Below are 18,339 nucleotides of genomic sequence, written 5' to 3'. Positions count from 1 at the left end.
GCAATTACTAAATAAAAATGTGTTCTGTGTTATGTATAAAATATTGATTTCTTAATTTGGGGTTGGAAAAGTGGGGGGTGTCTTATACATGGGGACATCTTATACATGGAAAAATACGGTAAATTGATATGCACATATATTGTGAAAGTCTTACCACAATAAGTTAGTTAACACACCCATTGCTTGCACAGTTACCACTATATTTTATTTGGGGGGAGAGTTTGAGAACATTTACAATTTACTCTCAGCAAGTTTTTTTTTTAAAAATATATTCTATTGATTTTTTAAAGAGAGGAAGGGAGAGGGATAGAGAGTTAGAAACATCGACGAGAGAGAAACATCGATCAGCTGCCTCCTGCACACCTTCCACTGAGGATGTGCCTGCAACCAAGGTACATGCCCTTGACCGGAATTGAACCCGGGACCCTTAGTCTGCAGGCCGATGCTATCCACTGAGCCAAACCGGCTAGGGCTCTCAGCAAGTTTTTTATTATTTTTTGATGTTATTATAAATAGAATTGTTTTATTTATTTATTTTCAGATAGCTTCTTGTTAGTGTATAGAAATGCTGCTGATTTTTGTCTGTTGGTGTTGTATCCTGCAACTTTACTGAATTCATGGATTGTTTCAATAGTTTTTCATGGAGTCTGTAGAGTTTTCTAAAAAAAAAAAAAAATCATCCATCTGCAAACAGGGACAGTTTTAGTTCTTTCTTTCTGATTTGGATGATAGTTATTTCCTTTTCTTGCCAGTACTATGTTGAATAGAAGTGGTAAAGTGACACTTTTGTCTTATTCCTGATCTTAGAGGAAAACTTTACATTGAGTATGATGTTAGCTGTGGGCTTGTCATATATGGTTTTATTATGTTAACATATATTCTTTCTATAACCAATTTGTTGAGAGTTTTTATTACAAAGTGAATTGAACTTTGTCAAATATTATTTCTATATCTATTGAGATTATAATGTAATTTTTATATTTCATTCTAGTTATGTGATACTAGTGGCCTGGTGCATGGATTCATGCACATTGAAAGGAAATTAATTAAAAGAAATATTTTAATATCGCTATTTGCCCTTTCTCTATAATATAAGTGTCACCAAATTCACGATCGACAATGACAGATCAAAACACACTCATGCGTCTGGCACCAGTGAGAGCTTTATATGTATCTCGCACGCGTGAGTCAACTTAGCCTCTTATGGATATAGAATAAACTTGCTTAATTAGACCTGCTTTCTGACTTAGCTAAACATTTTCCCAGCCCAGTGAAGCACCCCAACTTCTCTTTCAGGTAATTGTCAACAACACAGCAGTAAATATCAACACGAAGTACATTATTATTGTAGGTCTCGCAGGGAGAGCAAAGGATAAAATATTTAACTGCAGCAGTGTTTGACGATATTCTGCGCAGTGAGACAACCTGAAGTCATTTTCAAGGTCCACCATTTCTTACTTCTTTTTAGTCGAGTCAAGTTTCTAAACTTTTTAAATCTCCATTTTCTGGCTAATGAAAAGAAAATAAGATTCCACCAAGTCTCCTATCTACCTACTCCAGGACTTCTGTGAAGATCAAATGAGATGAGGCACGTGAAAGACATTTGGTTAAATTCTAAAATGTTTGCTCCAGGCTATGAAGAAAGTTGGGTTCCTGGGCTGAAGAAACTCTAAGGAGACTGGTTGCTAGGGAGAGGAAGCAGGGCATTGCTAGGTGACGTCATTATCCAGGTGCCCACAGCCACCGTTTTCAGGCTGGGCTGGGCTGTGGGCCGCATTTTGTGTCATGGGGTCTTGGCAGCGTTGGCTGCAGTTTGGTGGGGTGTCGCTTCGGGTTGGTGGCAGGGCCTGTGTCCCACTTGGGGGAAGCCGAGTGTTGGTTTGTCAGTGCCAGGTCCGTGGTGCCGGCCCGTGCAGTCATAGCTGGGATCTAGGGTTAAACAGGGCAACTTGAGAGGGTGGGCCTAGAGATTATGCTCAACAGTTGGGCAGGGCTGCTGGCCTGGCTCCCTGCCTGGGTGGCCATAGGATGTGCTCAGTGGCTGCCGAGTGTCCAAGGCAGGCTTCCTAGCAGGCAGGACTGGAGGCCATAGTGAGCCCTTGGGTAGTACTGCAGATTTTTCCCCTCCTTGGGTGGAGCCAAAGAATGGGCTTTACAGCTCATTGGCTGGATCCAGCCAGAACTGCCAACTGAGCTCCTGGCCAGATGGGGCTACCAGCTCAGTTTGGCAGATGGGATCTCTGCTTTGGTGGCTGCTTCGAGCAGGAATGTGGTCTGCCACCATTTGAGCACTAATTGCTCTAAGCCAGTGATGGCGAACCTTTTGAGCTCGGCGTGTCAGCATTTTGAAAAACCCTAACTTAACTCTGGTGCCGTGTCACATATGGAAATTTTTTGATATTTGCAACCATAGTAAAATAAAGGTTTATATTTTTGATATTTATTTTATACATTTAAATGCCATTTAACAAAGAAAAATCAACCTAAAAAATAAGTTCGCGTGTCACCTCTGACACGCGTGTCTTAGGTTTGCCATCACTGCGTCTAAGCCCTGCCCGCTTCCCTGTTTCTAATCACCAGTGGTTGAGTTCCAAGAGTCCCCCAGTGAATTCTGTGATGGAGTCCTGAGTGGGCCTCCCCGGAAGCATTTAGTAATGCTGAGGAATGTGGTTGTCCACCTTGGGTTCTCTTTCCCTACTGGATACATTATGGGAAGGGGGTCCTCTTGGTGCAGTGCTGTGCTCACCTGGGGGTGGGGCAATATGGTCAAAATGAAGCCTCTTCTCTTACCTTTCTAATGCAGACTTTCTCTGTCCTGTGGTCCAGGGGGGTGCTGCAGCCTGCCCCCACGTCCTGGGGTTTTCACAGGGATGTCTTGTCTATGAACAGTTGCTAGTTGACTAAAGTCAAGAGCAATCTATGTCACCAGCATGATGACATCATGCTATTTTTCATAATTTTCTGATTTCTGAGGTTTGTCTTTGGACTTTATCCATGTGCACATAGGAATAAAGAGAGCTATGCTGTGCATTTAATGGTAGTTGATCTTTACATAATGTATAATACGGAATTATTGACTCATGTCCTATGAGCTTGAGATCATGATCTGAAAGGATCTGAAATCAGACTAGCTTTAATTTTCTAAAATTGTGGTTGTGATAAAGGGCATTTCCAATAATAGGTAGCAATTTTCAAATGACCTGAATCAAAAATCACAAGGCTGCTTGATCTGAATCTCACTTGCCTACTTACTAACAGTGTGACCACAGCATGTTAAATCTCTTTGAACTTCAATTTGCTTACCCATAAGATGGGGAAAATTCCTGCTTTACAACTTTATTAACGACATTAGATGAAATACTGTATATGAAGTTTTATGCCCAAAGCCTGGAACTTAACAGATAGTCAATGAATGTAAGCACTCTCATTTATTATAAATGATTGTAAGAACTTGTGCATTATTCAGTATCTGGAAGTGAAGAAGGATTTGAAAGGCTCACTTTCAGTTCAGATACCACAATGGTTCTTTATAAAAAAGATGTTATACAGATTTTTAGAAAATAACAGCTTAAATTTCAAAACCATTCAGATTTGTAAATCATACAAATCAATGGAAATACAGTTATAGTATGAAAATAGTAATAACCAAAGAAAAACAGAAATAATGATAGTAGCTAAAACAGGCTGAAAGCTTATTTTGTATACTGAGAGCGTGATCTCATTTAATCTTTGCAAAAAACACTAGGGTGTTAACTATTTCCATTTTATGGAAGTAAGTAGTGAGACACAGAGATTAAATTAATTGTCCATGGTCATGTGACTAGTAAGTAGAAGATCCAGAGCTCGACACTTTAATGTCTTAATTCAAAGCACAGGGTCTTCGATGACCAAGTTCACTTTTAGGTCAAAGCAAATGGGCCCTTGCTCTGAATCCCACACTTAAAAGGATCTATTCTGACCCTTCTCTGGCTGTGTCCTTTCCCCAGAGACAAGAGGTGGAGGTGCTAAATGAACATCATTGAGAACCTGTGACCCCTTCTTACATAACCATCTGAGTACTCAGGGCCTTGAAATTCTTGCACTAGAAGTCTTCAGCCAGCTTCCAAACTTGCTCAGACCTATTGCCATTGTGTCCTTCTAAGCAGGGAACATTCATGGTGTGCACACTCTAAGTGGAGTTGCAAGACGGAGTGACCAAGGTGGGCACGTGGGCACCATGAGGTGTGAGATGAAATTGGGGGTGACAAGGGAAGGAGGTTGCATAAATACAATCCAGGGGCTCCCATGCTTTCCTGGTGCTGGTTGTTGTAAAAAAAAATCTGGCCTAGAACTTCAAGGAGTTCAAGAACTTTAAATCTGAATCTGGTCTTTCAGGTCAGAGCGAAGGCATTTTTTCCCCTCAATGTAGGAGATATAACACATTTATTTAACAATTTATTTTCTTGATTTATAACTCTTAAATATTTAGTTTTTGAGTTACAGTAGTTGCTTTAAAAACCCTTTCTGGTAATTTTAATATCTGGGTAATTTGGAGATCCACCTCCAATGATTACTTTCTCTCCTGACTATGCACCATATTTTTTCAGATTCTTCATAACTCTAGTAATTATAGATTGTATCCAGCACATTGTGATTATATATTTTAGAGACTCTACATTCTGTTATATTTCTCTACAGGTCCGCTCCACCCCATTTTCTAGCAGGCAGTTGAATGGCCTGAACTGATACTTTCAACTCAGCTTTCTCTGTGTGGGCAGAAGCTCAATTTTATTAGTGTTAGTCGAGCTGCTTGAAGTCTGCCCAGCTTATGAGCATTTTATAGGTCAGGTGGAGATTCGGGCATTGTTTGTATACCAACTTTGAGGCTATCACTCTTTTGGTTCTTTTTTTTTCTGGGACTTCTCACTTTCCAGCTGCTGCAATTGCCCTGAAATCTGTCCTTTTTATCAAGCCAGTAAAACTGCAGGTGTCCATCAGCATGATGATAGAAGGGACCTGCCTTTAGACAAAGCCCTCAAAACTCAGGAAATTCAGTGCTGCTCCACTCTTCACAGTGTCCATCCCTATCCCAGGCCCCAGAATCTGCCTACTTTTTGTCACATGTAAACAAAACTAATGAGTTCTTCACTCATATATTTCTATTGTTGATTATTTTAGTATACCCTTTGTATGACTTGGGCATAAATATTGCTTATTTTCAGATCAGCAAATAGAATTTTATTTTATTTAAAATTTTCAACTTAGAGAAAATGTAATACATAATTAAGCCTTATCTACAAAATGACTGATTGATCTCCTACAAAATTATCTATCTTTGGACATTCCAAGTATATATCTTACTTACAGGGACTGAGTCAAAGTCATAAGCAATGTGTACGTTATTTAAAGAATGAATCTGCTTGTCATGGAAATAAGGCTCTATTTGTTGAAGGCAAAACTGCATTGCCCATTTTCAGTGTTTACATATTGGTACTTGATGTTAAATGACTCACAGACACTATTTGCCTTACCACTTTCATCCACTGAAAAATTCTGAAGAGAAAAAAAAATCTAAAAATATACTATCCTTCATTTTAAGTCTCTTAAGAAGGGCATACAGTTGAATAGAAGATGGCTGAGCATTTATAAAAAACTGTGGGTATTTTTCATTTCAAAGAGAGGTTTCAAATGCATACCATCCTTTATAGGAAAGTATACCAATACTGAATAATGAATGAAAGGGATTCGACTCTGAAGGCATTACTGCTGGTTTCTAATGAGCCCATAAGTCAGGGCAGATGAGTGCTCCGCACTGGAGTCAGAGGTGGTGAATATTTCAGAGAATAGGCCTATGCAGAGGGGTTTTTAACATCGCCTTGTATGTAAATCAGTTTGCTATCTTTCCTAAAATCAAGGTGATGATTCAGGACAACCAAAAAAGGAATTTTGTAAAAATACACTACTTTTGTTGTTAGTGCTAGTATTTGTCTCATTTTTCTGTCCTCAAGTATATTTTATTCATTAATGTGAAATTTTAGGCACAGCAATTTCTCTCTAAGAGCCATGGTTAGAAAATAAGCTCTGACAATAAATATCGTGATTGGTGGAATATACATAATGTTTGGCCCTTCTTTGATGATTCAAAAGATAATTCAGTATTTTATTGTACATTGAAGTCATTAAAATGAGTCATTCTTTTGCTTAGCTATTGGTTCATATATTACTTTTCCTAATACCCATTTGTAGAGTGCTTTCTGTGTGTAAAATACCATGTTATACATATGAATAGAAATGCTGTTTAAGAGAGTGTCATTTAATTGAATAATGTAAAATTAATAATTTATTGTACTTTGCACACGTTTCTGTGTTCCCCAGTTTATATTGCTTCCACATCACAATGTATAGTCCTGATGAAATTAGGGAATAATTAACTGCCAGAAATCTGATAAAAGCTGAAACACAAATGCAGCTACCTAAATTTGGGAGCATAAGTCACAGTTCTTTGTGTTTTCCAATAAATTTTTTTTGACAAGATCGAAAATCAAAAACAAAGATAAACACTCAGCACTCTCTCTTGAGAAATTTGCTTCTTCCACATAAGATTGGGCCTGTCCAATTTTGATGTCTTTATCTCTGATGGAGGGGTATTTTGCTGTCCCTACTCTCAAATTATGTTATGTTCCTATTAGGAAAGACCCCCCCTTCATTCCACCTATTACTTTTCCCCCTCATCCCGCACCCCCTCCCCCCCCCCGCCCCCGCCCCCGCCTTAACCTGCGAGTCAGAGACCCAGCAGGAAACATAGAAGGCTCAAACTAAGTAATTGAACATTTATTTAATAAAAACAAAAGGTTGGCTAGGGTTTAGGGAAACCCTTCGGTGTGTTTACTTTCTCTAGGACTGAAGGGGCAGTGGGGGAGAGGGGGACATTTGTCTGTTACCTAGACAAAGTAGCTGTATAAAGAGGGCCTCCTGATGAGAGCTGCATCCTCCAGGGTTAGAAATTCCTTGGCTCACTCTCTACCTACTTTTTCTGGTACTTCCAGTTAGCCGAATCCAGCCAGCAGCCAGAGGCAAGGGAGCTCCCAGGGCTTATGGTAGGTAGAAAAGTGTGGAGATTGGATCTGAAGACCCAGGTGGAAAATATTTAGCATGTGCTGCCTTGCATATTGTCAACTCAGCATCCCTACAACTTCCTTCTAGATTTGAGGAACCATTTTTCCCAGAATCCCCTTCCCCACAGGGCTCATCCTTAGGGTCTGCCAGTGAAAGCCACTTGTGGAAGATTAGAAGGAAGAGGCAGAGGAGAGACCATTATTTTCCCTAGGCAGTGGTGCACAGACGTGGGCCTGAACAGGTGCTTCTAAGCAGCTTCTAGGCAAGTCCTGGGGAACTACCCCCTTCATGTTGGAGGCTGAGCTAGTTGGTGAGTGTATCTCAGAAGTTTTGGAGATTCATAGTCACTTTCCAACAAAAGCGCCATGGGTTGAGCGCATCAGTGATGACTTTTTAATTTCTCTTCTCTCAACACTTTCAGGGGAGATACTAGTATATGTCTCTACTGCTAAATTTGTCCAGTGTACAGTGGCTGCAGGTTTCATGACTGAACCCGGACTGATAAACAATATAGTCTGTCTGCCAAGGTGCCTAAAACTCTCAGTTTATTTAAAGAGGAAATACTGGAAAAAATGGTTAGCTTAGCACTGATAAGTGGCCACTACAGGGAGCCTTAAGAATGGGGAGATAACAGGAGGCTCCGGACTTGCATAAAGGTGAAGAAAGGGAAGAATTTGTGCTCAGGAGGGAATACAGTGTCATGCTGTGCTAGGAGTTCCCTAGGTAGCTATGAAGAAGAATTCATTTGTAACGATGAGTTGGGTGGCACTATAGGAGTCCTTAGAAGATATGGGCCAGATATGGTTTTGTAGGCAATAGTCTGCCATGTCCACCATACTGTTATAATTATCAGGGCTGTGAACCTGTTAGGAAAATGACACGGTGCCTCTTTTGTACACAATTTAGCCATCTGGAATAGTTTCGATCACAGCCTAAATCAGTGGGTTTTTTGTTTGTTTGTTTGTTTTTCACTTTGGCTGCATATTTAAAAGATGGGAACTTAAAAATGCCCAATTCCCAGGGCTCTCCCAAGATCAGCTAAATCAACCTCTAGGCAGCAGCAGTGTTCTTGTGTTTGTTTTGAACACTCACAGGGGATTACAATGGACAACCACATTGCGAAGTGGTTCTAGAGCCTTGGTACTCCAACTCTGATTCACTATAGCAGTATGGGCATCCATTTATCCATCCACCCATTTATGCAGCACCAGGTAGCCCTGTCCCAGGCCTACTGACTCAGAATCTGCATTTTAATAAGACCCCCATGGGAGTTGTGTGTACTTTCAAACACTAAGAAGCACTAGTTCTGGACTTTCTAAGTAGGTAGCATTTACCCTTTACCCGTCAATCTTTCCGACCAGCAGTTGCCTTTTTTAGAAATAGCTTTGTTGGGTATTTTTACAGTAAGATTTACTTCCTTAGAGTGTACGTAAATTTTGTATCATTGTGGAACCAGTACCAAAAGCATGAGAGTGAACATACCCATTATCACCAAAAGTTTTCTTCTGCCCTTTTATAGTCATCCTTTTCCCACTTCTCCCCTCAGCACTTTCCCCAACTCTATTCCCAGGCAATCATGGATCTACTTTCTGTCAATATAGTTTAGTGCATTTTCTAGAGGTTTATATACATGCGGTCATTCAGTATGTACTTTCTTTGATTTGATGTCTCTCACCCAGTATAATTATTGGGGTTCACTTGTGTATCTGTAGTCATTCCTTTTCATTGCTGAGTACTATTCTATTATATGCTGTAACACAATTTGTTTATTTGTTCACCTGTTGATGGGTTCTTGGGTTGTTTCCAGTTTTGGGCTTTTACAAATGAAACTACTATAAACTTTCATATACAAGTCTTTGTATGGACATAAACTTTAATTTTTCTTGGATAAATTTCTAGGACTGGGATGATTAGGTTATACGATAGGTATACGTTTAACTTTTCACGAAAATACTTTTCGTAACAATCCTCTAAGGTAGGTATTATGGGTTATCTCAATTTGTAGTTGGAAAAAGAGGTCCAGAGTGACTAAGTGATTACATTGCCTATTGTGAGATATTTATAATGCTTCTTTTTTTTAAAAAAAGAATGTTTTTATTGATTTATGAGAGAGGAAGGGAGTGGAAGAGAGAGAGAAATATCAATGAGAGAGAAATATCGATTGGCTACCTCCTGCATGCCCCCTGCTGGGGATTGAGCATGTGCCCTGACTGGGAATCAAACCATAACCTCTTGGTTCATAGGTTGAGGCTCAATCACTGAGCCATACCAGCTGGGCAAGGTAAATGGTATTTAGAATTTTGCATACATTAGTACCTTGCTTTAAAAATAAATATATTTTTATTTAATGTATATGCTCCCTATACATTATATTACTTAGTTTAACTCTTTATGAGCTTTTAAAAATGGCATAATTCAATAATCATCTAGAAATTGCTTTTTTTCACCATCCAATCTGTGATTCAAATATTGGATAAATCAGAGGTCAACTGATTCCAGTTAGTACATCAAATTACACCCCCAGTATTGCATTCCACCTTTCTGCTGGAAAAAAGCATGAACACGACCTTGGTAGCTTATAATGGATACTCATAACGTTTCAAACTCTAATCTTCCAGTTCCCTTTAGATTTGCCTTGTCACAGACTGATGATCCAACAGTATGAGAATAAGTTTAGCATAGTGGATTACAATGAATTTTTTGGTAGAATGTGCAAGGCACCCATTGAACTGGCTTTGAATGGGATCATCAACTTGATGATAACAGAGTGAAAATGAATTAATGACTGGCAGATAAGTGCACTATATGATTTTAAAGTGATAATAGCATTCTTACTCTGAGATAATGTCATTAGTTACAAATGCTGTAAGTGTTATTAGATTAAGTCAGCTTGTGATTAAAATAAATTTTTCACCTTTTTCCTCTTTAATTAGTGTTTGTGTCTCTATTTGGGAACAAATAAACATTTTTCTCACTCATGTTACCTAAAAGTCAAATGAAAATGAAAACATAATTGGTACTAGTATAAATATTTGGGTTTCGGTAGTGTCCCAGTCTATTCATTATAATTTCAGAAATTAGTTGTCCTTATAAAACAGGTAAGATAAAAACCACTTGGTTTGTATATAATGGCACCATCCATCATCACTGTTAGAACTAATTTGATGTGTCATCATGCAAATGAAACAGGGGCATGGTTCCCTAGGGCTAAAATGCTACTGGAGACAGGCAAACATTGTTACACTATCACTGCTAATGGAAAGGATCATGTAATTCTCTGACTAGGCACATTGCTGTCCCTTGGATTTTTTTGGTAAACATACAGGTGCTCTTCACCTACAGGTTAACAATGAATCCTTTCAATTTTATAAGTTAGTAACACTTGCATTCTTATTACTATCATAACACTGGTTGGAATACAGAATTTGTAGAGGCTGAAGTTCCAGGTAAACTCATTAAGGACTCCCATGATATTGTGATGGTAAAGCTATGTATGACATGACTAATTCTCAGGTCCCTAAAGCTAAGGTTGCTTTAACTTTTTTCTGGGACATGCTACACAATAAAGAGGTCTTTACCCTAGATTATTGGTTCTCTAACTTGAATGATAATAAATATATTCAGGGATACTTACTAAAGCTTAGGTTTCTGAGACCCACCATAAAGTTACTGATTCAGTATATCTTAAATGAGACTGAAAATCAGCATTTAAAAATATATTTATTGATTTCAGAAAGGAAGGGAGAGGGAGAAGGAGATAGAAACATCACTGATGAGAGAGAATCATCGATTGGTTGCCTCCTACATGATCCCCCTCTCCCTTCCCTGGCACTGGGGATCGAGCCTGCAACCGGGCATGTGTCCTGACTGGGAATTGAACCGTGACCTCCTGGTTCATATGTCAATGCTCAACCACTGAGCCATGCTGGCCAGGCTGCAAATCAGCATTTAAAAATAAATACCACAGGGGATTCTTTTAAAGGTAGTCATGAGCCCATGCTTTGAGGTACACTTTGTGATAAAAGTAGGACTGTCTCATAGAGATAAGGGGCGACATGTCTTAACATCTTACTGTCTAGATGTATCTCCCATCTTCTTCAGCTTTATTACACAAAAGACTTGAAGTAGAAGTGGCTTACAACATGCTATAAACAAACAAACAATTAAAACAAAAGTTAAAGACACAATTTTAATAGGAAACCAAGATTGTGAGAAAATAGGACAAATTCAGGCTCTACAGTTTTAATTACTTGCTATCGTTAAACTAACAATTTTGTTCAAATTTTCCAGGTAGCCAAAACCATGGGAAGATACACTCAGTTCTACAGTTAGTTTTTTGTTATCAAAATGAGCGGGAAATAGCCCTGCCTTAGCAAAGCCTTCCCTGGCCTTGCCCTGGCATAGAAAGTCACTGAGTACGAGGCCAGGCCATTTCCTCAGTGGTTTTCTTAATTGGCAGGGACATTTCAATCTCCCACTTCACTATTGTCTCCCTATTCATGAAAGATGAGATGTGTATTAATGTAGTCTGGATATAAGAGGCATCCCTCCGGTCCCAAATGCCCAGATCTTCTTGTTTATTTCCTTTGAAAACTGAAGATCAGCATTCAAGTGATTTGCCTCCAACTTTTACACCTTTCTTCAGTCATCTCATCATCATTAGTAGCAGTTGTCTACGACAGTCTACTCTCCGCCATGGAGTCATGTTCTTACAGCGAGTAGATGGATGTGTAGATGATGGTTGTTCCCAAGGTTATTCAACTCTCTCTAAGGGGGAATGCAGTATGTAGCCTGCAGTTGAAAACATGACATGAGCCACAGTCGTAACACCTTTCCCATCAATCTCAGATTTCACTTGGCATTTAGGACTGGACAGGGAAGAACAGGCTCCTGACTGTTTTCTTGCTACTGAACTTAGGATGAGAAGGAATCTTGAAAGCTGCTTTGATTCTTCTTTGGAAAGCCTGCCCACATCTTGAAACCATTGCTGGTCTTATGTAGTGGTAAAATGAGCAGTCATGTAGCTGATGTGATTTGAGGGGCAGAAAGAAATAAATACCTTTTCAAATAATATGTAGTTTAGGCTTGAATTTCCACCATTCCCAATTCATTCTTTTGTGTTTAAAACTTTCAACTCTGGTTCTATCCTAAAATATACATGATTCATTAATCAGCTCACTCTTCTTTGTAGCAGAAAGGGTGTGAAAGAGTAGCAAAAATTAAAGATATTTGTGCATCTCATAATTTTATTTAGAGCTATTCTTGGCCACCACATTGTTGTGGAATAAAATTAAATCATATTTCTGTATTTATTTTTGTGAGGTGCCATATGATCTGCTCATATTAATACAAGAGAAGTAATCTAAAAGCAAAGAAAACCCTTTAATGCTAGGAATGCTTTTGTTAACATTGACACATGTAACGTTGATGTACTTAAAAGGGGCCAGAGGGGATATAATTCACAACCAAAACATGAAAGGGAGAAGGCAGCTGATGCCAAACGAGAACTTTGAATGAATTTCTGCCCTCACCCCCACCCCCAGATGACCCTTATCTTAATTGTATGTAGACACGACTTGATGCTATTGGGAGAAGTCACAGATCTGAAGTGGGTTTTATCTAGAACATCAGGCGGGGCATTGTTAAAGGGTCTTTTAGTCACTGGTCCCTATTTAATATTGCAAGGTATGTGTTATGACTCCTGGTGCCTAATGTTCTGGCAAAACCTGGGCAAAATAGAATGATTATTCCATTTGAAAATTCATAAAGTACATCTCAAAAGCACAGTAAGTTGTAATTGCCATTGCACATGAAGATAAGCCAAGTTTTCTCAAAATTAACCTGAGGGAATGGTACTACCTATAAAAAGAAACTGTCCAGTGAAGTGACAGGTCTTGAGAACATTTCAATTACATATCAGAAAGGAAAATTACATTAGCTCTTCATGGAAGGGAAATGGGAGGAACTCATTATCTTTTACTTTTTAATATATATGTGTATATATACTACTAGTATATTTTTAAAAGCTATTTTGAAAGTAGTTAGAAGATCTTTGTGCTTCCAAAGACATCTTAAAGGTCTTTGTCAGCTACAGCCCAACTTTTCTTTATGTAGAGCTTATATAACTTAACATAAAAAACCCCAAACAATTCAATTAAAAAATGGGAAAAGACCTGAATAGACACTTTTCCAAAGAGGATATACAGGTGGCAAATAGACATATGAAAAGATGCTCAACATCACTAATCATTAGAGAAATGCAAGTTAAAACCACAATGAGATATTACCTCACAGCTGTCACAATGGCTAACATCAATAAATCAACAAATAAGAAGTGCTGTCGAGGATGTGGAGAAAAGGGAACTCTTGTGTGCTATTCATGAAAATGAAGATTGGCGTAGCCACTGTAAAAAGCAATATGAAGTTACATCAAAAAATTAAAAATGGAACTGCCTTATGACCAAAGAATTTATCCAAAGAAGCCTGAAACACTAATTCAAAAGAGTGTATGCACCCCTAGGTTCATTGCAGTATAGTTTACCATAGCCAAAATTTGGAAGTAGCCCAAGTGCCCATCAGTAGATGAGTGGATAAAAATGCTGTGGTACATTTACTCAGTATATAAAAAAGAAGGAAATCTTACCTTTAGCAACAGCATGGACAGAACTGGAGAGTATTATGCTAAGTGGAATAAGTCAGAGAAAAGATGAATACCATATGATTTCATTTATATGTGGAATCTAATGAACAAAATAAGCTGACAAACAAAATAGAAACAGACCCATAGATACAGAGAACAGACTGACAGCTGTTAGAGGAGAGGGAGTGTGGGTGGAAAAGGTAAAAGGATTAAGCAAAATAACCCGACTCATAGACACACACACCAGTATGGTGATTACCAGAGGAAAGGGGGTAGGGGAGGTAGAAGATGGCAAGTGGGGGATAAATGGTGATGAAAGTAAATTTAACTTTGGTGGTGCATTATACAGATAATCCTATATAATAAAAGCCCAATATGCTAAGTGTATGGTCATCTGGTCGGCCATTCAACCAATCAAAGTGTAATATGCTAATGATCTGCTAAGGCCGCTCAAACGCTCGCTATGACATGCACTGACCACCAGGGGTCAGGTGCTCTGACTGGTAGGTTAGCTTCCTGCTGAGGTCTGGGCAATGGGCACTGAGTGAGATGGGATGGACACACCCTGGAACCCTCCCATGGTCCCTCCCTGGCTGGCCAACCTCCCGCATACCTCCACGGCCCTGATTATGCACCAGTGGGGTCGCTTGGCCTGTCCTGCACCCTCTTGCAATCCAGAACCCCTCAGGGGATGCCAGAGAGCTGGTTTCAGCCCAATCCCGCAGGCCAGGTCGAGGGACCCCCACTGGTGCATGAATTCATAAACCGGGCCTCTAGTGTATTATAGAATTGTACCCCTGAAACCTATATAATTTTATTAACAAATGTCACACCAATAAATTCAATAAAAAATGTTAAAAAGAGGATAAAAAATCTATTCATGGAAGAAATCAATAAATGAACATACAAAAGCTATAGAATATTAAATCTGGTAGGTTTGGTAAAGGTTATTTGTCCAACTGTATCATGTGGAACCATGCTCAGAAAAGATAGCTCAAGCTTGCATAGCTAGAGGGAGGGATGAGGGTGGATCTGAATCCAGAATTCTTGAATTTGAAGCAAAACTTTTCCCCTCTCCTTTGTCTATGTTCTCTGCCTCTGGAGCAGTGGTTCTCAAACAGGGCCAATGTTGCTTCCCAGGTGTTCCCTTTGCAACATCTGGAGACATTTTTGGTTTTTACAACTCTGTGTGTGTGTGTGTGTGTGTGTGTGTGTGTGTAGCAATGTTATTGACATCTAGTGAGTAGAGGCCAGAGATGCTATTAAACACTGTACCATGCTCAGGACACCCACTATAACAAAAAATGATCTAGCCCTAAATGTCAGTAGTGCTGAGGTTGAGAAAGCTCCTCTAGATTTATAATAAATCATAGATTGTCCTGTATTAAGCAAACAGAGTATAAGAAACTCTAGATTAAAAGACAAATGGGTTCCTTAGAAAGCATTTACCAAAGGGTTTTATTGATTGATAATATTTTCAATTATAAGAATCTTAAATAAGTTTTAATCAATAACAACAAGACATTTGCCAAAAACACACACCTGCTCAAAAAGCCCGACATTCTTACATGAACAAAACATGAAACAGGTGAGAATAAACATGTAATACTGTTATTTGTATATATTCCATATAGAACATAAAGCAATTTCACAGGCTATCCTTTACTATTAGTGTCTCAAAACAGCCAAGCAAAGTCGGAAGGAGAAGCATTGCTATAAATACAAGAACTAAAGTGCAGAGAGCCCAAAGGCTTACTCCTATCACACCGCATCGAAGCTGGCACTGGGGTTTGTCTGTAACAACAATGTTCTCTCTATATTATAGGTTGTCTACACAGTATATAGGTATTTATATGCATGTGTTTTAGGAAGCCGTAGGCTAGAACATGTGAATGTTCTTACGTCTTGTGTTTTGAAAGGTTGTGCAGAGAAAACCAGTCTTGCATTATTTTTCACAGGGAACCAGAAAGGAAAATAGCAATATTTTATAGGAACTTCTCTAAAATATTGCTATTTTCCTTCCTGGTAAAAGCAGATTAATTTTAAAAGTCACAACTTGTGTAAAGCCTTTCTTCTTCAGATCATTAGGCTTGTGTTAAGATTAGGTGAAGAAAACCGTGACCAAAAATCCACAGAGGGCTCCAGATAAATGTCACAGTTGATGTTCTCAGCTATTTTCATGTACTTTTTACATGGTTTCTTTGCTCATAGACTTCAGTGGAGTTATGGAGATGGGTTAAAGGTGTCAGGATGTTATTATGATCTGTAGAAGTCAAAAGGCCACCATCAACAAGAGTGTCAATTCTGCTACTTTGAAACTAAATGTTTGTTTTTCAATTTCTCTCTCAATCTGGGTTTCTGTCCTTTTCTCTTCTAAAGATTTCGAAAGGAAAGGCATCTCCACTTGCACGGGTCAGTAGCATGACATTTGATATTAATAGGATGTCTCCAGTGGTTCTCAATTTTTCTGTATTCTTTTAAACTTGCAAGAAAACTGTTTCTTCTGTTTTAAGAAATTGGTAATTTGGAGCCTGTTATTTTTGAACCTTTTAATAGAGGTGTTTTTATAACATGTAAATACTGGTTCATATGCCAAGAACAAAATCAGGCGATTTTTTCTGAATTCATTTTACTATTGTTTTATTTAGTTTTCTGTAGTCCAATTCAGAGAACCTTTCCTGTAGGCTGTTTCTCATGGGCCTCCAACATAAGCTGATTCTTTCTCACGCTTTTCCTGCCATCATTTTAGTCTTTAATCTCTCCCATGGAAGATTGAGGGCATCTTTACTACCTGTGTCAACTTCCTCCCACCTCTTTCCATTTTCTACCAAACACTAAAAGAAAAGGAAATTCCTTCTTTGAAAGTAGCATTCTCCTAAAGTTTCCAGGGAAGAAGACATTCATACCTGGATGATTCTTGATATCCCATGGATCAGAGGATGGAGTCTGGCTTAGTCTGGATTTCACGGTCTTACAATGTTTTGAGCTTCCAACATCACTTATGTCTAAGCCTGCTCTGAGGAAGGATGGCCATGGAAAACACTGCAGGGGGAGGTGGGGGGCGAGGGCAGTTGCGGGGGGCGTGTTAGGGATTTAGGAGAGTAAGAGTTCTGAGCAGCCGTCCCCGGGAGCCCATGGGTGGTATCATGAAGCAGGACAGAACTGTTAGAAGTGTAAGAAAATACTCAAACTATTTCAAGATGTTGTCCCGGGAGGCCTCTACCTATAGCAACAAATTCAACTGCCAATATTCCGTTTATTCATTATTTCGTTTATATATTCTTAATTCGTTCATTCCGTCATTAGTTTAATCAAACAGAAATTTATTCTTGATTGTGGATGATTCCCAGCACCAATTAATTCAGGAAATTAATTGCCCAGTGTTTCTCAGAAAAGAGTCCTTTGTAAGTGAAGGTGCCAGTGAGATGAACTCTTCAGTAGAAGCATGGGGCTGTGTTGTTATTGCTTTCAGCACTTGTGAGTGTACTTAAATGAAGACATTTTTAGGGCTGCCTGTTGGGCACATGCGCACGCACGCGTGCGCACACGTTTACACACCCTAAATACTGATGGAAACATGACTGACTTGGAGAAATGTTGCTGTACAAAGACATAGACATGTGTACACAGGAGCTATGATTCTAAGTATTGAGGCTGATTTTACAGTCAAGCATGAAATTTACTCATCACTCTAGAGTTATTATTTTACACAGAAATAAAAGGCAAAGGCAGAACGGGCCAGAATCTAAGACAGAGTAAAAGAAGTTGGGCACAAAAGGATCTATCTAAAAATTCTAGAAGTGGATGAAGTCAATTCATATTTGAGGACCACGGGTAATATTCTGTGGAATTGAAATTTTTACAAGCTGTTTCCAAAATGATATATAGTTAATGTTTTTTACCTCTGCATGTTATGAATAACAGTAGAGAAATGAAGAAATAAAAAAGCTTATGTCCACATTCTCACAGATCCTCAATCCTCTTAAAGTAATAAACTAAATATTACTCTTTTCTTTAGCAAAAGTGAATTGTTTGTTATAACATAAGTAAAATGAATAAAAAATAACACCCGGGAGAAGTAGCTAAATAAATAAATGGAAAAGACTTGAGAAAGAGATTTATTTGTGTGAGTTTTGCAAGCTGTGATATTAGATCTGGGCAGCTCTGTGTTGGCCAGATATAGGGTGGTGTCGTGTTTGTAGCTTCAGATCCTTCCAACAGGGCCATCTTTGTATTTATTAAGAGTGTGGAATGCGGGGTGGGACAATAAAACCACAAATTCATCACAGCAAATCTCAACAGGGGAAAATACATGTGTAAGAAGCATCAGGAGAAGTCCATTTAGCAACAGGAAGCTAATTGCTTCATTTTTATTCCACAGCAAAATCAAAACCAGGTGGCTGGCCGGCAGCCCACACGTGAAGACGTGTCTTAAGAGTTCCTCAGTCATGGCCATGGAGGCTGCCAGATGAGGTTAGAAGGCTGCAACAGCCATCTGGTGGCCAATCATGTTGTTGACCGCCCTGGTGTTGGCTCCATCGCGGAGCTTTCTAGCTAGGTCACCTCCTGGTGGTCAGCACATCTTTTATCAGGAATCAATAGAG

The sequence above is a fragment of the Myotis nattereri genome (genome assembly GCF_964212035.1).
Source record: "Myotis nattereri genome assembly, chromosome: 12".
NCBI classification, from domain to species: domain Eukaryota; kingdom Metazoa; phylum Chordata; class Mammalia; order Chiroptera; family Vespertilionidae; genus Myotis; species Myotis nattereri.
The sequence above is the reverse complement of the archived record's forward strand: the minus strand, read 5'-3'. Positions refer to the sequence as shown.